The 27,699-nt window shown below is 43.2% G+C and overlaps 1 long non-coding RNA gene across 1 annotated transcript; it reads left to right on the top strand.

The window, feature by feature from the left end:
• The first annotated feature begins 284 nt into the window (after positions 1–284).
• LOC125331987 lies at positions 285–21,772 on the top strand. The gene is made up of 4 exons (XR_007206318.1): positions 285–382; positions 11,919–12,146; positions 17,626–17,854; positions 19,348–21,772. It is a non-coding gene; the product is annotated as an uncharacterized LOC125331987 (long non-coding RNA).
• The last annotated feature ends 5,927 nt before the right edge of the window (positions 21,773–27,699 follow it).

Here is a 27,699-nt window from a genome sequence, read left to right as displayed (position 1 = left end):
TTAGGGCATGCCTTGCATTTTTGGTGGTTAGTGAAAGAGCCTTAGACTTTGTGACTGCTTTGGACTGAGGTTAACGATTGCTTTCCCTTTTTTTTCTACTTACTTCCAAACAAGGGAAAAACATGTTTATTTCAACTGAACAAATCCATATGCTGTTGTCCAGACCTAGCTGCAAGTGAAGGCTTTGTTTTGTTGTTGTTGTTGTCTTCTTTTCCAACCTAAATCATTCCATGAGTCTGTGACTCACTGCGTTGGCTGCCAAGGCAAATTCCCCGCAGCTCTATCTCCAGCAGGACGTGCAGACACACCACTTCTCTGTCTTGCTGAATATGAAGCTCTTCTGGATTTTCTGTGTGATATGTGAGGGCTTTTGGCGCTGAGGGTGGGTTTTTTAGTTATTCTTTGTGATACATGGAGGACTTAAGGGTCTGAGGTTGGGTTTTGGTTGTTCTTTGTGATATATGAGGGCTTTTGGGGCTGAGGGTGGGTTTTTCAGTTGGTCTTTGTGATGTGTGGGAGCCTTTTGGGGCTGAGGGTGAGGGTTTTTGGTTGTTCTTTGCGATGTGTGGGGGGGCTTTAGGGGCTGAATATGAGGTTTTGGTTGATTACAAACAAATACGTGGAGGACTTGAGGGTCTGAGATTGGGTTTTTGGTTGTCCTTTGTGATGTATGGGGGAGCTTTAGGGGTTGATGGTGGGGTTTTTGGTTGATCTTTCTGATATATGGAGGGTTTAGGGGCTGAGGTTGGGTTTTTGGTTGTTCTTCGTGGTTTGTGAGTGCCTTAGGGGGTTGGGAGGTGGATTTTTCTGCTGGCGTTTTGGAGCTATGATGTTTTCACTCCCACAATTACAAAACTGGCTTTCATGCTGTGCTCAGTGCCCTGTCTCTGGGTGGTAAGGAGCAATTTTTCACGGAGTTATAAACTCCCTCCCGCTTGGCAGGGCATTTCTAGAAAGCCCCATTGTTCTCCTGCTGCCAACACTGCCCTTCTTTCCAGGAGCCCATTCTCCCTGCTGCAGCCCGAGCTCATATTTTCCTTCTTCTTATTAGCACACTGGAGAAAGTCATCATTAATCAAATGCAAGCACATTTAGCAAAGTTCAATGTGTATGAAAAATTTATGTCAACCTTTAGGCTCTATGACAGTCCCAAGGCTTCACTTAATAAGTTCCATAATGACTTACTGTTAATGGCCAATCCACATTATCTCTTTGAGGTCTGCTGGGCCTTTCAGGAGCATTTTCCATTATTGATTCTGGAGCTGCTGTACGTTGCCCAGACATAGAAACAAAACTGTTTACATTCTTCACTTTCTAAAATGGAAAGTTGGATGCCTTAAAGTATAAAACCTCAGAGAACATGATTTTCTTTCCTGTTATGAGGCTCTAGCACAGAATGAATGAAAGAGTAGCTATTTGTGGGGGCTGGCAGAAGCTCTGGGAAATGACTGGAAATTTGATAAATCTTGTCCATTGATTTAGCAGAAATCTGCGCTTCAAAAGCTGTCCTCATGCAGCCATCCATCAGCCTTGCTAAGAGCCTTAGAGGAGCTCAGGTACAGAATGGCTCACTGCCCCAAGTTCTGCAGTTTTGTTCACTAATGAATCATAGTTAATCTCAGACATTTAATTTCTATCAGAATTTTAGCTGGGTAAAAAGGCTTCTGACATCCAAGAAGAATTCTGACATCCCCCATTTCTGGGGCTTTATACAATGCTCCAGCAAATGCTTTTCACTAAACACAGTCTCTCAGGATTATTCAGTTCCCATAATTGTATCATTTTGTGAAGCCTGGATCCTGTGTACACTCTTTAGCACAGTGTTTACTCCTGTGAGTAACTGGTAGCACTCAGAACAGTCAGTGTAATGAGGTAACACTGCTGGAATCCAAGTGCTCCCACATTCCTGGAGGCTGCAGTGTCACACTGTGTTTAAACATCATTAAATGAAGGAATATGGACACTGTGTGCCCACCAAGGCTGCACTGCACCAACTATTCTGGAGTGCCTGATGTCACAAACCACTCCTCTCGTGAGAAAAATCTCTCCAAAAACACCTAAGTCCCCCACTAAGAACTGCTAGAAAGGCAGATTTTTGGTCGTGGCCACCCAAAGAGAACTGACTGTTTCACTCACTCAAGTAAAAATATGCACCTGTAGTAAGGGTAAAAAAAAAGAAAAATAAATAAAGACATAGGAGCTGCTTTACAATATTTTGAAAAAGAAAGAAGAAAACAGCAACAATTCATTGTATTGACAGACACTGTAAATCTCCAGCAACTTCAGCCACTACTGTCCAGCCACTGTATCAAAGTATCACAGAATGACTGGGGCTGGAAGGAGCCTTAAGGATCCTCCAGTTCCCAGCCCCTGCCGTGGCCAGGGACACATTTCCCCAAGCCAGGCTGCTCAGAGCCCCTGCCAGCCTGGCCTTGGACACGCCCAACACGCCCAGTTGTTTTTCTTTCTTGCTGCCCTGCCCTCCCCTTTCCTATCCCGCCTCCAAGTAAGAGCGGCAAGGCCCGCACCATCCTACAGAGCACAGTGCAGTCCTACAGAGCACAGAGCCGTCCTACAGAGCACAGAGCCATCCTACAGGACACAGAGGCACCCTACAGAACACAGAGCCATCCTAAAGAGTACAGAGCCATCCTACAGGACACAGAGGCATCCTACAGGACACAGAACCATCCTAAAGTACACAGAGCCATCCTACAGGATACAGAAACATCCTACAGAGCACAGAGCCATCCTAAAGAGTACAGAGCCATCCTACAGGACACAGAGGCATCCTACAGGACACAGAGGCATCCTACAGAGCACAGAAACATCCTACAGAGCACAGAGCCATCCTAAAGAGTACAGAGCCATCCTACAGGACACAGAGGCATCCTACAGGACACAGAACCATCCTAAAGTACACAGAGCCATCCTACAGGATACAGAAACATCCTACAGAGCACAGAGCCATCCTAAAGAGTACAGAGCCATCCTACAGGACACAGAGGCATCCTACAGGACACAGAGGCATCCTACAGAGCACAGAAACATCCTACAGAGCACAGAACCATCCTATAGAGCACTGAGCCCTCCTACGGAGCACAGCATTGTCCTACAGGACACAGAGCCACTCTACAGGGCACAGCGCCATCCTACAGGGCACAGCGCTATCCTACAGGGCACAGAGCCACCCTACAGAGCACAGAGGCATCCTACAGGACACAGAGCCACTCTACAGGACACAGAGCGATCCTACAGGACACAGAGCCACCCTACAGAGCACAGAAACATCCTACAACAGGGCCATAGCAGCACCAAGAGCATGGACGTGGGGCATGGCTTGTGCTGTGCCCAACGGTGCATTGTAAAACCCCCTAATTCTGACTGGATTAATTCCACGTGCCTTTTTCACAGCAGATTCAGGTTTCTGATGCTGGAGCAATGGCTGGGTGGTGGGAGAAGTGGACAAATACGTTCAGAAGTCTGCTGGCTGCTTTTCAAGTGAGATCACAGTGTACTCAAGCTATTTACCACCAAACTCTTTAAAGAATTAAAAGCTGTGCATAACCCTGAATATTCCAAGGAGACTATTGCTGGCAAAGTGCTCTCAGCCATAACAGATAATCAGAAACTTTAGCGAAAAAAGCTTTGCTATTAACTCTACCTCAAAATAAAAAGGGCATCTGTACTTGACTGTAATAAAAAACTAGTGCAAAATGTCTGCATGGTAATAACAGAGACCACAGTTTTAATGAGAGTTGGGGAAAAAGAAAGAGTAGAATTTCTGACTGTTTATTTGCCCTTGGTGGATTATGAGATGAAATGAAAGTCCCTGTTTTTTTTAGCATGGAGGTCAGCTTGGAGTCGTGCTAATAAAAGAGCATTAGACTCCCAGTGCACCTATAAAACCCAGAGCCTAAACCAGCCCTTCCCGTGCAGTGTAGGAAGCCAGATGCCAGTGATTCACTGCAGACACGGCCCCTATCACACGTTCCAGAGGGGAACCAGACCCAGGAACAGTCGGCTACTCTGTTTGCTTGGGGCTCTGGGGGTTCCTGGAATCGTCCATCCCCGCCAGCCCAGGCTGTGTCCTTTCCTGTGACCCTCCGCGTACCCTGCAGGTGTTATCGCTCTCTGCTCCCAGTTTGTGTTGGCTGTACAGTCTGAGGGCAAAATTTATGAGATATTCCTGGGAGCCAGAAGCTGGAATAGCCACTGATGGATGAGAGATTTAGGGCTCCCTGCCCAGTGGATGGGACACCTGGGCTGCCCTGGCAGCAGTGTGGGTGAGCCAATGCAGAGCTGCATCTGCCAAGAGAACGATGTGCTGTGACTGCACCACCAAAACCACCACCTCTGGGGCCAGAAAAAACATCTTTTACTTTAGGGAGTCAGGAAATGGGGGTAGAAGCATTTCTAGGAAAGGGGCCTGCCTGGAAACACCAGGCAGCAGGAGAAGGAAGAGGAGCTCATCTTAAACCCTCCTGGTCTCCCTGAGCTTTATTCTTTGTCTTGAAAGCTCTTTCAGAGAAGAGTGGGAGGAGAAAAGATCCAGGCAAACTGCATTTGGTCTGATCGGTTCAATGTCCGATGGGATGAGAAATCAAAGTCTACAAGGCAAGCAAGATAATCTGTGTGTGTGTGAGGGTGTGAGAGGGACTCAGGCCTCAATGCTCACCTCAGCCACCACTTTGATTGCACTGCCATGAGGGACACTCAGCTCCAGAGCACAGCACAGGGGACACATGGATGTGGGGAGCAGACTGGTTTCTGTGCCACAGGAAAGGGCTGCTCTACGCCCTGGTGAGTGGGACCAGCTCCATGGAAAGGCCCTGCAGGTCTGTTGAGGGTGCAACATTTGAAAGGACCCAGATCCCTGCTGACTTCAAATGTTACTTTGCAGCTCTTAAAATCCCTTTCTCTCACGAGCCCATTGATCTTTAAGAAGAGTGACAGACCCCTGGAAACTTTCATCTACTCTCTGCTGGGTTCCTTCCCAACCCTCTTGTGCTCCAGGGCTCCCCATGGGCTCAGCACATCACTGAGCAGAATCAGGCAGGTCAGAGCATTGCTAGCAAACAGGATAAATCCTTCCAGTCCTTCCTTCAGGAAAGCTTCTGTGCTCACAGTGGAACGGCAGGGAAGCAGCATCCAGCTGGAAACAGGCTCTTGCTCTTAATGGGCCAAATTCAGAGTTATTTATCTGGCAAAGAGTTTCCATCTCTCTCAGAAACTTCAAAATGAGTCTGTCAGGTTGAATCCCATCATCACTTAAACTCAGAAGACTGCAATGTTTGTGTTGTTTTATTAGCCTTGAGTTCTGACACCCAAGCTCCTCCTCTCCTCCCAGTTCTCCAAGCAGAACTCAGTGTGCTTTTTTGACTCTATTCATGCTACTCACAACAAAGGGCACATGCTCATTTTGTCTGGTTTTTTGTTGTTGTTTTCCCTGAAAGATGGTGTTTTCTTTCTTGATCTCTTTTAGATTTCATTTAAAACCTGTTCTGTTTGCCACCCTGAGCACTCTATTAATATCCCTGCCACAAACATCCACAAGTCAGTGTATTCTCTCCCTTCAGAAAGTTTAATTTGGTTCAGTTAAAGATCATTGTTGGCATGGAGGAGCAGAATATCACCCTCACCAGTTTAATGAATAAACAGGGTAAATACTAAATCACTGCTCACTTCTGCAGGTCCCTCTGGTTCACTTGCAGGAGCTGTGAGGAGTATGGGGATTGTCTATGAGGGCAAAGTTCCTGAAGTTTAGGGCCCTTATGCAGAAAAATGGTCAGATGAATCACTGAAGTTACTCTAGGGAGAAAGGTGGCCATATGCAAATTTAATGCAGAATGGCCTCACCCTGCCAAGGAAAAGAGAAAGAAAACCACAGAGGGTTTTAGGGGCTGCCAGTGCATATTATTCAACTTTCATTAACTCTCTTAAGAACAAGCCAGAGAATTGAATTTGGATTCTTGCTGCAAAGCTAAACTGCAGCCCATCTGTTTTCCATCCCAGACAATGGATGGACCGAAATTTATGCAACAAAAATTTTGCCTAGGATTTGAAGGTTTAAGTCACAGTTACCTCAAAACCTGGTGCATCTTCACTGCTTCAGGGCTGTATTTTAGGGGAGATCTTTGCATTCAGGCTTCTCCTGGCTGTATTTGAACACTGCCTGAGATGATTCAGGAGTTTTGCTCGATGAACGGGTGCTGTGATCCAAGGCCCATCTGGCTTGTTTTGGAGTGTGTAAAGGTCAGTGCTTCTGTTAATACAACTCGTACAAATACTTCCCTGCCATCTGACGATGTTCCTCCTCATTCAGATTGGCAGCCATTCCCCCCCCCACAATCTGGAATTTCCTCCCAACGTGGGCTGTTGAAGTGGGGATGATCACAGTTTTAAAATCAAAGGTTGAATGCTTCTGTTGAGTTATACTTGGAAGCGACCATGTTCTGTACAGTGAGAACATCCCATATGGAAAGGACATATGTGTTGGAGACAATAATACATAAATAGTGGGTACAATTTTATATAACCCTTACATTCTTACGGCTGTTACATATAATTCTCTAATGGACAGGTGAAATACATTGCTTCAATACTGATATTTGAGTCCATATGTTGAAAGCTTACACAATAAATAGGGAGCTTTAAAGACAGATTTAGCTGTACATAATTTTTCAAAGAATTGCACTGACATAACTCGAAAACCCTGCTGGGCTATCCTTATACAATAGCTGGAAACAGCACTGGAACCTCACACTGAAGATCTGCTTGGACACACACACATACAAACATTCATAATTTGTCAAATATAAATTATTTAGACTGATTTTTTCCTGGTTTAGTTAAAAAAAACCATCAGGTTTTGGAGGAATAAAGCAGGTGAAAAGTTTCAGCGAAAAGGTAGAGCTAAGATGAAGAGAATCCTGACAGTAGTTTTATTATGAAATGTCAGCATTGCTCAGGTTTGGGGCTGGGCTGTGGGAGCAGGATCCTGGACAATCACGTCCATGTCATCACTGATCCTGCCCTAAGAAAACCCATCCCAGTGTAGAAGATGCCTAAGCCTGGGTGGGGAGGAGGGGAATAAAACTCAGTTTACAGATGGTCAGTGAAGACCTGTTAGCACTTGGCAGCTAAATTCTCTCAGGAGTCTGGGCAGACGATTCTCCCATCCTGTCCTTGTCCTCCCCAGGCTCAGCATCAGCCCCCACAGAGGAGCCTGAGCACTGAGCTCTCTGTTTAAAACAGGAAAGGGTCAACATGATGACATTTCTGCCTATTTGAAAGGAGATTAAATAGGTTTTTTTTCCTAAGTAGTCATTTTATGAACTTGCATTACCCAGTTTCAGAAGTTAAGGAACAGTGATGATGCATTTCATGTTCACATTAAGTTAGCTACAATATTTTTTTTCCTCATCACCACTGTATTACTTCACAGAACTTCCCAGAAATTAGGGAAATGTTTGTTTTCCCGCTAATGACTAAAACTGTTGTGGCTGAAAAAATTATTATTCTGATTTTTCGTCTCTGTTTTTTTCATTTTTGTGTCAGTGAATACAAAACACTGACATTGCTTTGTGAGAACCTTTTGGGGAGGCAGTCTGGGGATATATGTTATTCTCTTAACATATGTTCCCTGGAAATTAATCACCTATGAGATGAAGAACCTAATGGTTTGTGGTCATGCAGTATTAAGGCACATTAAGCACTGAAATGGAGCTGCTTTTTTTTCAGCACTACTGTGATAACCAAAAAGCCTTAGAAGAGAAACCCACATTTTTATTCTATGCTTTTTCATATATCTGATTAAAAATTAGCTGAGTGCTTTAACTGAGCTTGGTGCCAGTGGCTTATAAAAGAACCATTTTAAAGACTTCAAAGCTCTTTGGTGCCTAGTGGAGGCTTCAAAAGACCCTAAATCTGGTGTCCTTTTTTCCCCAAAGCATTTCCCAAGATCCTCCTTGTAAAAGGATCTGTGCTCCATGAACCTTTCTGCAAGTTTCCATCTTCCTGTGAAACGAAGCAATTTTTTTGTTTGCTTGTTTGTTGTTTGTTTTCTATCTAAATAATCCAAAATGCCGTCAAATAAACTGGGTGAAAAAAATCCTACATTGAAAGAAAACCAGTGGCCAAAGGCCAGGCTGTTAAAGAATAGTTTAACACTGCAGGATGGGAACATTTTAACCAGCATGGCCAGGCTGTTAAAGAATAGTTTAACACTGCAGGATGGGAGCATTTTAACCAGCATGACCAAACTGAACTGCACTCAGGAGTGAGGGTACATCTCACCCATCAAGTGATTCCTTAATCAACAATTCTGCAGCTTTACAGCCTTGAGAAACAAAGAGTCTGACTTCTTCATAAGCTTACAAACCGAATTACCTAGAAAACCCTTCACTGATTTTTGATAACATTCTTATTACAGCCATTATTGACATGGTCAGGCCTTGACACAAGTTTAGTGGGGATTTTCATGGTGTCCAAAAATCAAAGAGCAAATTTCCATAGGTTCCCTCCACAAGCCATTAGAAAAGCAGTGGGGAAGGGCTGAAAAGAGCCTTTTTGCACCCTCCTCCTCAACTCTCAGTGTACCAGCTCTTATCCAGCCTTCTTCTACATCACTGAATATTAACTAATTAATTAATTAATTTGTAAATTGAGCCTCACTCTGGCTGGTTTAATGAGCAGGAATGGTAAAGCAACAAGCAAACGAGCTAAATAAGAGAATTTCCTGGAAGCCACCCAAATTGGATGCAACGTTTTACTCACTGCGACGATGACCCTTCACTCTTACCCCGTCTTCTGAGCCCTGCAGGGAGGAACTGTCACTCAGTGACGCACAGAATTCCTGTGGCCCTCAGAGCAGGCATGGCTGAATCTGCAAGTCATCCTGTGCATTATCTGTTACATCTTTCCCTTTAAAAATATTCAGAGATACTGTGAGGCTTCTTCCACAAGTCATTTCCAAGTCAAAAATTTGCTTTTCTTTTTTTTTTTTTTTTTTTAATGTACATTGACTCACTCTGACACGTGCACAGAACTTCAGATTTCCACCAGATTACTGTATCTTTTGGCAGCCTGCAGCTATTAAACTGCTTGTGTTTTTATAGGATAGACTAATGGTATTGATAGTCCTTAAACATTGCTCCTATAGCAACTGTGGAATTTTTGGGGTGCTCCAAGGAAGCAGGAATTTAAACACCAGTGAGAATTAACCTGTTGTTGAAAAAGTTTGAATTGGTGTGGAGAGAAAGAGGGAGGGAGGGAGGGAGGGAGGAAGGAAGGAAGGAAGGAAGGAAGGAAGGAAGGAAGGAAGGAAGGAAGGAAGGAAAGGAAGGAAGGAAAGAAAAAGAACTTACCGAAAACCCCATATCTAAAGCTTTGTTTATCATGACTGCCATAACAGAATCTCCAAATACCAATTTCTCTTCCCATCTCTCACATTCTGAAGCAGCTGCATGACTGGTTCTGGCCTCTCTTGAACATCACCAGACTGAACATCTTTGTGAATGTGTCTTCAGCTCGCTCTTTCTTTTCCTCCCTCCCTTCCTTCCTTCCTTCCTTCCTGCCTTCCTTCCTTCCTTCCTTCCTTCCTTCCTTCCTTCCTTCCTTGTCCTTTCTCTTGAGGCCACAGAAAAAAGGAAAACTGTCTCTAAAGGCTTTAAAAAAAATTAAAAAGACCTTATATTTATCATTTTTTAAATCTCAGGGTTTTCAGCTCAGCAGTTTAGTAGGTCTGACTCACCGCTTTTATCTCTTGGGGATGGCAGTTTGGGAAGCAGATTTCATTACAATAAAAGAACAGGTGCCATTCATATCCTTAACATTTTTTTTATATCACTGCATAACATACATCTGCCTTACTGCAACTACACAAAACAGAAGCCCTAAGGACTATTTGCTGATTATTCCACACCATTTTTCTTAAGAGCAGGACTGTTCCCCTGTTCTGGTCAAACTCTAATTAACAGAGCGATAGCATCACTGTAGCATTGTGCAATTCCTATTTTAAATAATGTTCAGTGTGTACCGCTGCCCTTTTCTGTCAAAGTATTACTGTGTGTTTTGGCACAAAGATATCTGCATTTCTATATCTTCTACCAATTTTACAAAGGTTTTATAAGGCTTAATGAATGGAAAATGCTTTGAAAAGCTGTAGATAAAAGGCAATTTTGAAGGCAGTCATTAGTAGTAAATACCCTCATCAGAATTTCTCTTGCTAATCCTTTCTGCTCTGGCTGTGCAGGCAGTGCTGACAGACCATTCCTCCAAGGTTATTCTAATGCCACCTTACAGACAACCACCCTGAAAGTCACTTATAGTCACAACCCTGCTGCCACCAGTGTCACCCGGCTCAGTTTAAATTGTGCCACCTTAACACCACAGAGCAATAGCAAAAAAAAAGAAATTCATGGACTTTCTATGAGTCCCACCATTAAAACTAATATTGTGTAACTGGAAATCAACCGCTTCAATTAATGGGAATATATGGCCTCATTTCGTAGGCACAACCTTTCCATTTGAAAGCTCACTGACATATGGGTTCCCACTGGTGCTGTAATTACACCGTGCCTAAAAGTCATCATTAGTTTAAAGTGTGGAGGTGCCTTTTATATATATATATATAATGAACAGTCTTGGTTACAAGCTCTTTTCTTTCAGCACCAGTTACAATGGCACTCATTCACTGCGTTCCCAGTTCCTCCGTGGCTGCTCCATCCCCCTTGGCGTCAGCGGGGAATTCCAGGCTGACATTACCTGAGGACTGCTGGGTACAATGCCCCTCTTTAAAGCGCTCTGTGGCTGTAAGACAATGCAGCGTTGTTTTCCGTGGGGTCCAGGGTGAGGCCATTAAAGCTCTGCACCCCATAGTCCTGCCGGAATGGGAATGTTTATCCCACTGGATAATTGGGACTTCGACAAATGAGACGCTGACGGTAGCCTGGGGAGAGTGACTGTCAGAGAAGCAAGAGAGAAAACTGCTCTCCGAGCGCCTAACTGCACTGAGTTCCCCAAATTTGCATTTCTAAGGTCATTTTTAACAGTCATTCTAGTGAGAGATGCTCATCCAATGCTGTGGCACTGGGAGCATCTGGCTGTGTTTGATCAGGAGGTTGCCCGTATTGCCTCCAGATTAAGTTTTTGCCTTGCTTTTCTTTAATAAATAAAAAAGGTAGGTTTGTAAGAACAGTATTTTTAAGGTTTGGGGTGTGGACAAGTATGTATTTGCATCTTACTAATGGATGAAAGCCTTTACTTTGATCTGCAATGAGCACTTCATTTTGGATTTCAGTATTTCAACAACACTTGTATAGTTCAGAGGGAATGTTTACCTGAATTTGAAGTAAATTCCAAATGAAATCTTATGCAAATAGGAGCAGGGAGATATGTTTAAAGTCTGTCAAAACTAAAAGTTTTGATTTTTGTAAATCATAGTGTTTGGCTTTTTTGGGGGCCATGAGTATTTCAATGAAAGCAATATTTGATTGAAAAATGCCCATCAATGTCAAGGGTCTGTATTCGTCACACACTTCCAGTAATCTGTGTTTTGGTTGTGCATTTGACAGCTGTGGGTCTTGTAGATCCTCTAAGCATTTTGTTTCCTCAGACAGCCCCTTTAACCCTGAAAACAGACCCCCCACACCCAGCCACATTTCCAAAGGGGCACCAGAGAGGCACCAACATTACTCACATTGGAGCAATGGAGTGGGGACCATTTATTTTCCCTCACCATCCCACCAAATACCTAGGAAAGACCTGGAGTTCTTAAAAATATTTGGGCCTGAGGTCAGTGGAGATGGAAAAGCATCTTTTTATTGAACTACACAAGGTCTCATGAAGCAGCTGTCTTGTCACCTATTACGTATGAAATGATTTGTATCAGTCATTTTTATGTCTTCTCTCCTCAGGCAACTTCTATTTGGTGAGCAAAGCACCTGAGCAGGTGTTTTCCTGTGCTACAATGAGGCCTGGTGGTGTCACTGAAACGGTGGGAAAAACAAAAACTCTCCAACAACACTTTTAGTGACACTGCTTGTGAAGGCTTGGATGCAGCCTGGAATTCTGAGTCAGTTTGGGATTTGGAAAGCTACATGGGGCCATGTCAGGATTTGTGCTCACACTCTCTATCTTCCAAGGTGTGTATGATGCTCTCCCGAAGCGGGCTTGAAGCTGCTCAGTCTCTGGCTGTTTTCTATTCTCTTTGCTGTTAATTATTTCTGGAATGTACTTGGCTGTTGTTCAGCCTCCTTTTCTGTGTTGTGGAGAGGATTGAAGGAGCCAGGCCGAGGGAAGGGACCATTCCTGCAGCGAGGGAAGGGCAGCAGCGAAGTGCTGTGTGGGAGGATGTCTCACAGTCAGGCACAGCCACCAGCACAGGCTTGGTGTGGATCCCACAGGAGCTCTCTGAGCTTCCACTGCAAGGAGCTGTAGGAAGGGGGATGTTCCTGACTCATCCTTGCTGTGTGAAATATTTACGTGCACAGTCTGTGCACCCGGGTTAGCTCAGCCTGAGACGTGCCCTCAGCCCTCTGAGCCGCAGGAACGCTCCTCTCTTTTCCAGAGATCTCTTTTCAGTTAAGAAGTGCTGCTGTTTGCTTTGATGCACAGCTCTCCAGACCTTCACCCAGCTCCTCACTGCTAGCTCGGGAGCATTTCCCCAACTCACACTTGCTTCCTTTCCCTCCTGGCAGCACCCCATGATCCCAGCTCAGCCTTCCAGCACAGTCACCTACATTTCCCAGCCTCCAGTCTGCCTGAGCTGGGAATGCTGTCACACCAGCAGAGCACAACACAGCTCCACTTGACCAGATTTCACCTGGTACAGCCAACTAAACTCCCCCAGGCCAGTCATTAGGCTGTGTTAATTATGGCAATCAGCCTACCCAGTCTGACCTAATTATAAATAATTAGCTTATCCCTTTATTTCCAAACCTCTTCCCTAGTGAGACGGTACTTTTAAGATTTTTAAACTAGCAAAAGTTCCCTCGCAGAGTTGCTTTTCAGGTGGAGCAACCTTGGCATTAAAGGCCCAAGTCCATGAGAAAGGCATGGCCAGATCTCACAGACATGGGGGAGAAGGAGCTGTCTTTTCTTCCTTGAGGAATTACAAGCCTTAATTCTTAAGGTACTTCACTCTTCTAGGGCATTTAGTGGGATTTTTAAAAATACCTATAGGTACCAAAATGCCCATTTGCCTAATAAAAATATTTTTTAATGCCTATTTAAAAATCTTGTGCTTTTGGATTAGAGTGCAGCCTCTCAGAACCATTGTAACAAGAAAGTGAGCATGGCACAATCATGCCCAGTTATGCCCAGCACCAAAAAAGATCATTGCTCTCAGCACCCTCTGGACATAATTTGACACCAAAATGTTAAAAATTATTTTCTTTCAGTGAAAACATGCAACATTCTTATTTTTGCTGCTTCAAGCAGCAAAGAATTGTCTATTTGCCTCTTGTCTCGAGTTAGACAGTAACTAATCCTCACCGGAAAGACCAACTCCATATGAAGCCGCGTGGCTTCCCAAGTTTATGTTTTGCTGCTGTCATTTAGGAAATGAGCCCTGCACACGTAGGTGGTGTGGGATCTCTCAGGAATAGCGCACTTGCAGGAAGTGGATGGTGTATCCTTGTAGCCTCAAAACATCACTCCAAATGACTCTTCCAATAAAAGCTCTTTGAGGACCTTTCTAAATCCTTCTTCCTGACCCAAAAAAATCATTTTTTCTTGAGTTCCTGTAGGTGATTTTCACTTGTGTCCATACCTCCATGCCAAGCAGGATATCCCTGAAATTTTTGCTCTTTTCCTGCAGTTCTCCCTCCATGGGCAACAGTTAATAGAGATTCCTGTGGAGGAGAGCACCCCTGGGACTTTAGGCTTTGCCCACCCACATCTGGGAGAGGTTGTAGGTATTTCCCCTCTCCAGACTCCATGCCAAGCACAACTTTATACTATCATGCCCTGAAGGACCTCTTCTCCTTACCTTTCCCACTGGAAATGATGCAGTTTAAGCCAGTAACTGATGTCAGCCTAAAATCATTTTGAAATAATTCTCATTCCAAGGATTTGTGCTCCTGGCTCATTCACACTAAAGCAAAGTACTCCCAAATGTGTCAAAATTTCCTACTTTGAATACTAAGTCGAAGCTCATTAAAGCCAATTTATTTTCCCCCTCCAATGGCTCCCAGGTTCTGTGGATCAACCCCTGTTTACAGAATTCTCCCCAGGCTGTCTCATGCCTTGCCTTGCAAACGACATTTGCAAAGTTTAAAGCCACCTTTATTTCTATGCAGGGCATTTACCAATAGTTAGATCTGTAAATAACAAAGCTCCCTGCCTGGTCAGGAAGGCAGCCTGTGTGATGACATTTTACTCCAGAAAAGTATTCCAATGACTTCAAGTGGAAGCTGACTGGAAAAAAACCTACTTGCTCTTTGCTAGGAATTCTAAGCACAGTCTGGGGAGAAGATAAAGTTAACCTAAAATGGAATTTTTCTGTTTTGTGGAGTATGTGTTTCTGGACCCTTCATATGGCATTGGCACTGGGATAAATGGATGACTGGGCAATGCAAGTTCCTGCATTCCGTTCTGCTTTACGTGGGAGAAATGTTCCTGGGTCATGGAGAGTGCCTTGTTACAGTAGATGTTTTGTGCCAATTATCACAAATAGCTCTCATTTGCAGAACAAGCTACTCTAACCAATCTCTCTGAGTTTTCCTTGTACCTCTGTAGTGTGAGCATTATTTTAACTGAGTACTGGGCTGTTAGATGTGCTGGGTGTGCTGGTGACACTGCTGGGATAGAGAAGTGCACTTTGTTCAGGATGGCAGATTATGGAATCATAGAATGGGTTGGGTTGGGAAGGACCCTAAAAACCATCTCTTCCCACCCCCTGCCATGGGCAGGGACACCTTCCACTGTCCCAGGCTGCTCCAAGCCCCAATGTCCAGCCTGGCCTTGGGCACTGCCAGGGATCCAGGGGCAGCCGCAGCTGCTCTGGGCACCCTGTGCCAGGGCCTGCCCACCCTCCCAGGGAACAATTCCTGCCCAATATCCCATCCAGCCCTGCCCTCTGGCACTGGGAAGCCATTCCCTGCGTCCTGTCCCTGCAGTCCCTGAGGAATTGTCCCTCTCTGGTTTCCCTGCAGCCCCTGCAGACCCTGGGAGGTGCTGTGAGGTCTCCACACAACCTTCTCCTCTGCAGGCTGAGCAGCCCCAGCTCTCCCAGCCTGGCTCCACAGGGGAGGGGCTCCAGTCCCCTCAGCACCTCTGTGGCCTGCTCTGGACTCACTCCAACAGCTCCATGTCCTTCCTGTGCTGGGGGCACCTGTTCACAGGTGGCACCACACCCCAGACCAGGTGAGGCCTCAGGATAGCAGAGTAAAGGCGGAGAATCCTCTCCCTCACCTGCTGTCTGAAGTATGGTATATTTTGGTAGCATAAAAGAATAAATAAAACCCTCCTGATACAAGCCCTCTGTTATGGATGATAAATTAAACCATACTTTAAAAAAACCCCAAACCTTGGCACACTTTAAGCTTCATTTCTCAGTGGATTCTTATTCTTGCTTTTATTCTAACCCTCTCACATCATCTGTCTTGTCTCTTGTTTTTGCCTGAGTACTACAAAATGCTCCTTTACTCTCTGGCTCCCCTTTGCAGCCCATTATCCTGCCTCAGAGGGAGCTGCTGCCTATCTCCTGTTCCTTGCAGGAATTCCTGCATGCTGCTAACCTTTGCCTGCCTTGTACCAAGAGCTGCTCTCCGCTGTCTCTTATCTCTCTGATCCAGGCAGAGGTGTCAGAGTGTCCCAGGGAGCCATTAATCAACACCCCCCCTCTGCCATCAGCTCCTCAGAAGCTCTCTGAGAAACTGGAGTGCTTTTGGAGGTCTGCAGCAAACAGCACAAGAAGCTTTTACCACCAATATCTTTCATAGATCCTCTAACCTGATTGATGGTAATACTGAGAATTAAATATTTATGGCTTAGGGGCATGGGGAAGTTTTGAAATACATATTTTAAATCTGTGTGACAGGAGCAATGTCAAGGCATGTCAGGAGCTTTGAGCAGTGTTTGGAGGAGTTCTGTCTCCATTCTCTGCTGTTTCCTTCCTTCTTCATTCCTTCCCCACTCTTTCATTATTTTATATAAAGAGCACACTCAGGAAGTAGATAAAAATGGTAGATAAAAATCCCAAAAAGGTGCAATAGAAGACAGAAGCTGTCTCAGGCTTTTTGTCTATTTAACCATTAGAAAGAAAGAAACAACCTGTCATGTTTCACGTTGCTGAAGGCAGCCCAAGGCAGGGACTATATATACATCACAATAATGAATAATTTACTATGGCTGTATCATCCAGGACTATGATCTCATGCTCTCCTCCTCTTCCCACAACAAATGGAAGCTCCCACCAGGTCTCACACCTTGTGGCTGGAAGATCCACAGAGGTAAAAGGACAAACATCTATTAGCAAATCAATCCTTCTCCCTTCCATCTGCAGGCATCCTCTTCTCTGCAAATGCTGAACATGCTGGAGGAAGTTTTAGCCTCACACCTTTAAAAACTCCCATGAGCTCCTCATGGCATTTGGGATGTTCAGACATTATAGGGTTTTTAGCCAAGTAGGCCAGTTTCAGTGTTGTGAACTGCATTTTGGTACAGATATTGCCTTCGATCCTAAATAGGCCAAACTGTCCTATTAATATTCATTCTGTTTACCTTAATGACAGCAAAGAAGTACTTGGGCAAGGTTAAAGTGTGTTTCATTCCCTCAGAAGATTAGTGACATTTCTGTAATCTAAAATGTGAAGCCCTCCATATCCCAGATATGAAACCTGACAGCATAATCTTTTATTCCCATTCTAAGCAACAATTTGCATGGGTGAGCATTCTCAGGATTAGTTGCATAGTTCAAAAATGTCCAGGGCTTGTTTAGGATTAACAGACTGAAGAAACAAGACATTTTTAAATTAAACTGCTGGGGTTTAAGGAATGTTTCCTTAATGGGTCATCACTACCTTTTTTCCTGACTGAATGGATTTTTCTAAACCACATTGTATTGAGAAAGACTTTTCATGTCAGCTAAAAATACAAAGTGTTTGGCTACATGATCTATAGAAATCAAACAAAGAAACACTATTAAACATAAGAATTTTCTTCTCTGCAGGCCAGCATAAAGTCCATGCCCTATATAAATGCTCCTGGCAGCTCTTCAGAAAGGCTGACTTCACCTACAATTATGAATTTAGACCCAAAGTACTGAGCATACGAATTGATTGCTTCCATAGGTACCATTAATTTTCTTGCCCACCCCTTTCTTGATTCAAGATTAGACTTCAAAAAGTGAGCCCAGGAAACAAATCAGCAGCGTCTGAACCGAGGTCTGGTGGAACCTGGGACCTCTGAAAACACAAAGTACAACTGAGCCATAAATTAAGACCCCCCCAGTCCGGAGCATGGCTGCTTTGAACACAGCACACTCCCTTCTATTTGGGCTCAAATTGCAATTCCCTCTACAACCTTTGATCTTCTTATAAAAGAAATCTGAACAGCCTTTCTGCATGACCAGGAAATCATTTTGAAGTTCTGAGTTCTCCATCTCCCATGTCTCTGCAGGGCCTGCTGTGTCTAATTCCCAGTCAGGTGGAGCTCTCCTTTTCCAGCATTCCAGACGTTGTTTTGGAAGAAGGCTTCCACCACCTACTTATCTACAGAGAATGATCTGCCCACCTGGCATCAGCAGCAGCTCCTTGGGAGATCCCTGTCTTTGCAGGAAGGGTAAATAGTGGGATCAGCTTAACCATGACAAGTAAAGGCAGCATTATCCGTGCTTTTCCTGATTATGGTGAGCTCTTTTTTAACATCTTCATTGCACCAGGGAAATCTGGTTTTAATACTGGCAGATAGACAAGGTGATAAACATAACAACAACAGGGAGTGCAGCCCCAGATTTATCTTCATGTGAACACGGTGAGGTTCCATGGTTAGTCAGTCAGCAGAGCATTTGAAACTGGAATTTGAGCATCACATTTTATGGGCTTGGGCCTGGGACTAGAGAACTGTGACCCACCTCCCTGGGAGCCAAATGTCAGGAGTCAGACACCCATCTTTGTGTCTGGTTGAGGGCTCAATCAGATCTACAAAGGACCTGATTTCCAGAGCTGGCAGAACCAGAGTAAAACAGAGACAAGAGGGAATGCAGGACTTTGGCTGGTGTTGGGAATCCTGAGGTGCAAAGAGACGTGCACAGGATGACACCAGCAGGTGACAAGGACAGGGCTCTTACAGTCTGCTCTTCTGGCTCTGCAAATCAGTTCTATAAAATATTCATTCAGGTTGCATATATTGAAATTGCTCCTGCCTATCAAGTCATGTTGAGGTCTACAGATCTCAGCATTTTCGAATCAATGTTTCAAGGTGGTCAGCAAGTGCCCACTTTTTTCTTTTTTTTTTTGCTATTTTCTACTACAATCAATTTTTCAAAACCAAGACCAAAAACACAGCATGAACACAAATTAGAGACTTTCTGATTTGTGGTGATCACACATCAATACTGAAATCTAATTAAATCTTAGAAATAAAAGAATTGATGGCTAACTAAGCAAATTCTTGAGTCAGAAATGGTAAGGAATATGCTTATCTAGTGCAATCAAAAGGTTGAATAAGGTATCTGATGTTATATTACTTTAGGAAAAAAGTCCAGCTAAAACTTTTCCAGGCAGATTCAAATATTCTCACACAGTATTATCATTATCAAAATATTTAGATATTTACTGCAATATTCATTAATTCAGATATGTGCCTTGAATTCTGTCTATCAGAAAATTTGGGTTTCTCTGTGATTACTATTTCCTATAGAACCCAATCAGAGATGAGATTAAGGGTATTTCAATAACCTCTGCAGCTGATTTTCAAGTCCTGCTTTGAACCAGCCAGGGTCAGAATTTTAGCAAAGATCAGTTTTGTCACTGATTAGTGACTTGAATTAACTCAAGTCTTAAACCCATGGGAATTAAAATGATCTGGGTCACATGTTTACTGAGAACATCAAGCTGTATATCAAGTTTTTAGGTGAGAGTTTTGATATTTGTCCTTCATCCTAAATCTGGGTTTTTCCAACCAGAGAGGTCCCGTGTGGAGTTCAAAGCAATGTTGGGCTCAGAGCAGTGGATGACCACAGTCCTCAACACTGTCAGTCTGAAACAAGACAGAGGAGGTTAAATGCAGCCTTAACTCTCTGCTGCAAGCTTTGCCTTCCAATTTACTTACAGATAATGTGGGGTTAATACTCAGATCTATTTCTAACTGGATTTTTCTCAGCTCATGTTTGTATTCCAGCTCTGCAGCCTTTGTTGCATGAAGTCTGGGGACTTATGGCTGAATGGAGGATAATGCAATCAGGACTGGAATGAGTTCTCTTCAATCCTCTGTCCCACTGTAACAAAACCAGACTGGATGTGCACACAGCTTCCTGAAATCTGCAAAGTTTGGAAGAGAGCCCTGTGATTTTGGTCAATATACTCAGAAAATATCATGGCTTCATGGTTGTTGCTTATATGAAGACAAATTATTTTTACTTTTTTTTAGGTTCAGAGAACATGAGGATATTTTCTTGCGTAAGAACAGTGTGCACTTTCCCCCAACAGAGAGTCTGTCTCCTCTATTTACTGAAAAATCCAGGAGGAAAAGTCCTGTAACACTGAGGCTGTGATGGTTTCTATGACTTAATGTTAAATTTGGTGAGATCTGCTTTAAAAACCACTGTTTGCAGGTTCTGTAGCATTATTTGTGTTTCTGTTGAGTGGAGTGCCTACACAATCCTCAGTTGATGTTCAAAGTTGGTAAACATTTTCCACAGCTATATTTCCTCAGCAATTCCCTTACTTTTAATTGCAGTATTTCTTTTTATTGCTCTGATATTTTCCATTAGTTTCTAAATGGAGCAGATGTTTTTCCATCAGTTTGGGATTTTTCCTACCAAAATATTAACTTCTCTTTTCGATTTTGTATCTCATGCTTAGGGCTGGGAAACCTTTATAAAGTAGCTGTTCCTTCCTCATGGCACCAATGTTCTTCCAGCCCAATGTTGTGTTTCGTTCCCAGAAAAATCTGTCACTGTGGAATTGCAAAGGGATTTGATAATTAAAGTATAAACTGTTTTTCTTTACAAAAATGTATGATTTCTGTGGTTTAGGCCTTAAGAATAAATCAACATAACTGATTTCAAGAGAGAGATGTTAACACTTACTAAGGCTTTACCTTTTTCAGTTTCTTTTTTTAATGCCTTTTTTGTAAGCAGCAGGAAATGAATATTCATTATACTGATATTTAAATTGGTTATGAGAATCTTATATAAAGCTTTTTCATGGGCAAATATGAGAGATTTATCCCAACAATATTTCTTTCTACTCCTCTGAAATCCAATCCAAGCCCAAACCTCAGATTTGGTTTTTTGTCACTGTTTTCCATTGTGCCATACCAACCCTTCCATCAGCTATTGACAGAAAAAAGAAATAAAATCCTGATAAATTACTCCATAATGACTTATTCTTTTGCTTGAGCCAGACAGAGTTAAGCCTTAAATTTGCTATAGAAAAGGAGAAACTGCAGTGTACTCAAGACACTCAGACTTATTTAAAACTGAGCGTGTGTTCCCTTTTTAAAAGATTTCTCTCAAAAGGTTCTTTCTGAACCTACTACCAGTTCTGAGGGCTTATTTATCCTTTGCAGTTGACAAGCAATTTTAAAATAAAATATCACAACCACACAATTAAAAAAATATATATCTGCACAGGAAAAGAAAGACAGAGCAAGACTACATCCAAATGAAACTATCAGTGTTCTCAGTGAAAGACAATGAGGAGATGATTTTGTAAGTGTTCTCAGCATTCCCACAAATCACTGTGCTATTGATGGCTTATATTTGGGGTGAAGACACTTAAAACTTCAGAGGCTTGAAGTATTTTCTTTTCTTTTCTGAGTCTTTGCCATTTCCATTACCTGTCTCCCTGTTACGTTATACACAACTGCTTTTGTGCATTGTAATTTTCAATTACGCTTCAATTTTCTAATTGAATAAATTGTTCTGCTCGAATGTAAGGCTCCAAAGGTGTGCGAAAACACTGGATCAGAAAACCCCATCATAATGAATTGTTTTATAAAATACTCCTGTTTCATTAGAGATTTTATGTGTCTGAATGCTTGAGGTGAACAGGAGGTCAGGCCACGAAAAACTGCTGAAAGCAGCCTTTTTAAAAGTCAGAGCATTCTAATAAGTGGTGATGAGAACATGAGAGAGTTCCAAGCTGCTCCTCACAGTTGTTAAACCCGGGAGATAAAATCCCTGCGTTTTATCTTGTGTTGCCAATGATTCATTATCCACAGGAAAAAAAAAATCAAATACAAGACAGGGATGGGAAGAGGAACAAAGTTTACTTTAGATTTTTATTGTTCATAAGATGTTATCTACATGGAAAAAGATGAACATTTTCCTACAAACATGAACTTAATTTCTTCCAAATACATAAAGTCTTCTGCAGTGAATATTTGGTGGCCTGCTTTTCCTGTAGTCTCATGTTATTGACTGTATACCTGGGTTTCTTTAAATTTTATGTGCTAAACTTATACCTCTGACAAGTCTTCAGAGTTCACTATTTTATACATGCAGAGAAAAGTTAATGAGAGTTTAATTTTAAATATTTGTCTTCAATAAACACATACAGACATATGGTGGTTTTTAGTGAAAGGCTCATGGAAAGGTTCTATTTATTAGGGCAAAAGTTATGAATGTGAACTCTGTGGAGCTGTTCATTAAAAATATTTTGTTTACGTGTATTCAGGAGATTCTAATAATTGCAGTACAATAGATGGGAACCTTGAGCTCACATCAATAAATCTGGATGGAAATTGGGGCTTGGAGAGCACCTTGTGGTTCAAATTGAGAGGGAAGGAAACAAAGGAGGAACTTGGCAAGGAAAGCACAAAGGAGGTGTTTAACAGCCAGTCTGGATGGTTCATCAGCCAAGATAATCCTCTTAGTATTCAGATGTGATAAAGCAGCCAGATATTTGGGAAGAAAAAGAAAGTGAAGGCTGTGGATGCACAGAGATTTACAGGTTTTTCCCTCCCGGTGCCTTGAGGATGTAACAATGCAGATATTTGGTATTCCCTTGCATTCACAGTGGTGCAGCCTCAGCCTGAACTGTGTTATTGCAGGAGGGGATGGAGTCTGAGCCTTACCAAACACACAGTCTCTTCAAAGAGCATCCCTGTAATGGAATACATTGCCAAACCCACACCTGTGTGAGCAGTGATTTCTAAGCACTTCAAGGATATTCAGTCCCAACAAAGCTCAGAAGAAGAATAACAAGGGATGGATTCGATTTGTTTTCCGAGCTGATTCATTCTTTAAATTTCGGAGGTAATAATTAGACAAACAGATCTGATCCCCGTACTGTAGGGATGCTGGCAAAGAAATCCTTATCTTGGCAAAAGAACTTGGGTATTTTTCCTCGGTTCCTTCCCCTTAAAACTTCTGCTTCAGCCATCCATAGCCAAAGGCTTCCTTGGATTGCAGTGCTTGTGTTCTGCCCACAAACTCCTGCAACAAAGCTGTCCCCAGTGCTCCTAAGACTATGCCCTAATGTTTTCCACAGTCACATTTCTTTCGAGATGAATGTCTCAAAGTGAATAAAACCTTGGAATGATGTGAGCAGCTCAATTGTGAAAGAGATAAAGATATGAGCAGGAAGTATTTTTATTTAAATTCCAAATTTCACACAATACTTCATATGGATAGATATACTGTTTAACATAGTTGCACTACCAATGCATTAATCTTTCTTTTCTCTTGCCAATATTAGGCTTCTATATTGATTTAAACAAATGCTACACCTCCCTGATTAGCCTGTGCACCAAGATAAATCAACAAACCTCCAAAACCTAGTAAGATGGTGGAAAGAATTAATGTTAGCTGAGGCCTTTTGAATAATAGGTTTTCATCACTGTGCATTGCCATAAAAATCTCCATTTTTGAGCAAACAATCTTGATTCCAGAGTGGGCAAGGCTTCCTACCAACTATAATTATATGTAGGCCAACCAATTTGATGTATGTAGGACAACCAAAAGGAAGGTGGGTTGCAGACACTTAATTTGAAGGGTATTATTTTTAGTCCCACTAAGGACTAGTGGCATGAAAACAATTAGGATCTTTTGTCAAGTTAATTAAATTTTAGTAAGTCTAGTAGTCTCAGTGGGTTTAGTACACCAGAGGAAATGCTAATTAAAACTTAAATTCTTCCTGGTATAATAAGGAGCTCTAACTCTGGTAGCAAATGAATGTTTTGCATACTGATAGATATTCGAACACTGATTTTTAACTAGATGAGGGCAAACCCTTAAATGATTCAGATCTGCTGAAGGCTCACTTGAGAACACCAATAAGTGTGTTACATCCTAGAGAAATCCACCTCAGGAACATTAAACAGTCTGGGAATCTTGCCTCGTTCTTAAAGGAAATGATGTCAACTTAGCTGGACCCAAACTAACGTAAAGCAATTCCAAAGCCATACAGGTGTAATGTTTAAAAGTATGGGGCAAAAGAGACGAAATAATTCTACCAACTCCTCTTCCCTGTTTGCTTTTTCTGCTCTCTTGCTGAGCATCACAGTGTTCTTGAGGTTATTGGTCTGCAGCAGGTACAAGAACACTGACTGTGCCTTTTTTTGTTCATGCCACTTGATTTTCAATGGTCAGACAATCATTTGATATCTTTTTACACCACCTTTTTCATCATTATCTGCTTGAAAAAAGGGATCTCCAATAGCCTAAAGGTTAAAAAGACATACAAGGAAGATGGAGATGGGGCTTTTTACAAGAGTCTGTTGTGACAGGATAAAGGGGAATGGATTCCCACTGACAGAGAGTCAGTTTAGGTGGGATATTGGGAAGGAATTGTTCCCTGGGAGGGTGGGCAGGCCCTGGCACAGGGTGCCCAGAGCAGCTGGGGCTGCCCCTGGATCCCTGGCAGTGTCCAAGGCCAGGCTGGACATTGGGGCTTGGAGCAGCCTGGGACAGTGGAAGGTGTCCCTGGGCATGGCAGGGGTGGCACTGGATGGGCTTTAAGGTCCCTCCAAGCCAGGCCATTCTGTGATTCTATGATTGAACAATAGTCAATCTTTCGTTGTAGCTTTATTCTTTTTTACCTTTTAATTTACTAATCAAATTTAGACATGCAAAAGATTTTTCTTTAAAATGATAGTTACCAATCTGGACTGGAAAAACCCTTTGGTTTGAAATTTTATCTCTGTTCTAAAAGGTAAGCAGAGAGCATTATGGTGTTTCCCTCCTTCCATGGAGGATACACGGCACTGTCTGCACCCTCACTAAGGCTGGGCTGTATCTGCATGTGCATCCCTGTGCTGAGACAGAACTCCTGGCTGGAGAGCAGAGTCCTCTCCTGAGGTGTGTGTGTCCATCTCTGCCACACTGAGCTCAGGATCACATTGCAGATCTGCTCTGTTGCACTCCAAGGACTGGGAAAATTGATGGGAATCTCTCTGTCGGATAGCTGGCTGCAAAATCCAGCTGATATTCTGAGTTTGGAGTCATTTGGGCAAGTAATGCTCATCTTGCAACCACTCAAAGATAGGGTCAAAGCTGGGACAGAGGGATCTGTAAATTACAGATCTGCCTGGCTGGGACATGGGCTGCTCCCTGGAAAAAAGGAGGAGTGTGCACCTTGCTGTGCCCTAGGCACAACACTGCCTCTTTCACATCTTGCTTCTCTTATCCTTAGGCCCCTGGGATGCTGGAATAAAGGCTGGGTGCTTCTCAGTAAGGAACCACTGCTCATCCCAGTCCTGGATTACCTGGGAGCCTTGCCAGGGACAAGTAGAATACTCAGTCAGAGGAGGAAGAAAATAAAAAAAAGACAGAGCTTTGTGGTCTGTGCTGTTTGCCTGTTTGATGATAAACCAGAATGGTTTCTATGGCCTGGAAATACACAGAGAACACTTAAAGCCCATCCAGTGCCACCCCTGCCATGAGCAGGGACACCTTCCACTGTCCCAGGCTGCTCCAAGCCCCAATGTCCAGCCTGGCCTTGGACACTGCCAGGGATCCAGGGGCAGCCCCAGCTGCTCTGGGCACCCTGTGCCAGGGCCTGCCCACCCTCATGGGGAGGTAATGCTGCATCAGATGTGAATAAGGAGGGATACACTGGGCTTGCTCCATGTCTTCATTTGTGATGATGGCAATGTCTACTGTGCTTGTCACGGGAAGGATTTCTCTCTCCTGTAATAATATGAGGGAAAAATAAGAGTTGAAATCAATTCTTATTGACTTTAAAGCAGAAATAGATCTGCTAGGGATAGCACTGGGCACTGCAGAAATGAGCTGTGGTGGTGTCCAGCTGTGCAGTCCCCTTAGATCAGACATCAGTACACATCAGGGAGCAGGAATTTCATTTGCAGATATCTTGAAAATAGTGCCTAAAATCGCACCTTCTGAAATGTCCCCCTCATTCCTCCATGGCCATGCAGCCTGCAGAGCTGACTGAGCAGCAGCATGTTCTGTACCCATGGCTCTGACAGACACATCACCCCTGACTCCTAATTGGTGTATACAGAGGAACTACAACACATCCCTTGAAGTTTCCTTAACAAAGTGATTTCATTGGGGTCTGCTCAAAAAAGATGCAGAGCTCAAAAGCAGCCTGCAGAGAACTTTTTTTGGGAGCACTCTCCTGCATCAGACAGATTAAAAGTACAGGGAGAGCTCTTGCTGCCACAGATTCACTTTTGTCTGTTCCCAGGTGCTTCCAGCCAGGAGGAAAACAACAACAGAGCCTGTTGCAGGCACCGAGAAACAATGAACACTCGAGGCTCCTTATCAGTGTGCTGTTCAGCATGAGTTAACGCCGACACACTCACAAAATCTTTGGACCTTGAAAGTTGGAGGCAACTTTCCTTCAGAAATGGAAATATCTTTTAAATCTGTTTGGCAGACTGGCGGTGGATTAGCAAATACATAAGGAAAATGCACAGCAGCTCATATATATCCATCTTCTATTCTGACAAGTGAGGCTTAAATTATTGATAACAGACTTGTAAACATACTCCTGTGTCCTGCAAACCTGACTTACTTTTTGAGGTTTTCTGATGGGTCTGTTATTGAGGCTTTTCTCCTTGGAAGCTGAAGGAAGGCAATGTCTATTTTTCCAATATCAAAGTGTATTATCAGTTAGGTTTATCTGTGATGAATTAGCAGTAGGGAAGGAAAACTTTTTATAAAAGTGAAATTCTGTTCCTGACAGCACACAGTATTTCTGCTTCACAGCCAAAGCCCCTGCCCGTACTCTAAAACAAGAATTAACTCAATAAAAAAGAACACAATTTCTATCAAACCTCATTATAATAAGCAAAACCAGCAGCGAACCCAAAGTCTAAATTAGTCAGAAGTAAATTGCAGTGAAAACAACTAATTCCAAAATACAGTGTACCTTTCAGAAAACCATCTACCACACATATCCAGCCCAGGACAGACACATTATTCAAACATATCCAAACAGAGGGGGAGGGAGAATATTTTTGTCCTGCATGCCAAGCTTTGGCAGGACACCACCTTAATTCCTAAGACAAAATAATTCCATTGCAGCTGAAGGAGGGCAGATGTAGGTTTAGATGTTGCCCAGACAGTTTGTGGATTCCCCATCCCTGGCAGTGTCCAAGGCCAGGTTGGATGGGGCTTGGAGCACCGTGGGATAGTGGGAGGTGTCCCTGCCTGTGGCAGGGGGTGGAATGAGATGGTCTTTGAGGTCTCTTCTAACCCAAGCCCCTCTATGATTCCATGATCTCTAAAAAACCATAGGTAAGACCAAAGCTTAGCGTCGGCTTGTGGAGAATGGTTAATTTTGGTTGTGCACCACGATGTTTATGTACTTCATGAATAGGGAAGGTGCTGCTTGTGTGGCTAATGCTGAACAGAAGTGCAGGTGCCTGGCCCGCCAGGGACACCGTGTGCTGTGGGAATTGTGCCGCTTACCCAGCCAGCTTTACTGAGACACTGCAAAAATGTGCTGTGCAAGAACAGAAATCCCTTCTCTTCCCGTGCCCCAGCCTGTCCTTAAGCCCTGAGGAAGCACAAGGGGTGGAAAGCACCTGAGCAGGGCAAATGCTCATCCCAACCAGCCCTGTGCCATGTGCCCTGCTGAGCCACGGCCCGCGGCCAGCCCTGAGCTCACAGCAGGCACAGGGGGACATGGCACTGAGGGCTGTGTCCCTGACAGAGCCCAGCACAGCCTGCACACCACGTGGCGCCCAGAAACATTCCATTTTCGTGCAAGTAATACAAATAATATGGCACTGGCTGGTGCAAAGACGATTTTGATAGAAACTGTTCCTTGGCAGGCCCCTGTGTGTCCTGTGTCTGTTCAACTTCTAATATTTTCTGAGAGGTGGAGCCTTGTTTCTTTGTTGGAATTGTCATGCCAGGATATAAACCTAAAAGGGCTGTTTATATGCTGAATGACAGTATTTTTGTTTCTCTGTTGCTGCCAAGGTATCCACAATATAATACTTAATATTATATTTCTCTACATATATAAATATATAACATACATTAACATTAATATTAATAATATTAATAATTACATTGTTTATATAATATATTGATATTATTAATATAGCAAT

This window comes from Corvus hawaiiensis, chromosome 12, assembly GCF_020740725.1.
Source record: "Corvus hawaiiensis isolate bCorHaw1 chromosome 12, bCorHaw1.pri.cur, whole genome shotgun sequence".
Classification (NCBI taxonomy): Eukaryota; Metazoa; Chordata; class Aves; order Passeriformes; family Corvidae; genus Corvus; species Corvus hawaiiensis.
The sequence above is the reverse complement of the archived record's forward strand: the minus strand, read 5'-3'. Positions and strand labels throughout refer to the sequence as shown.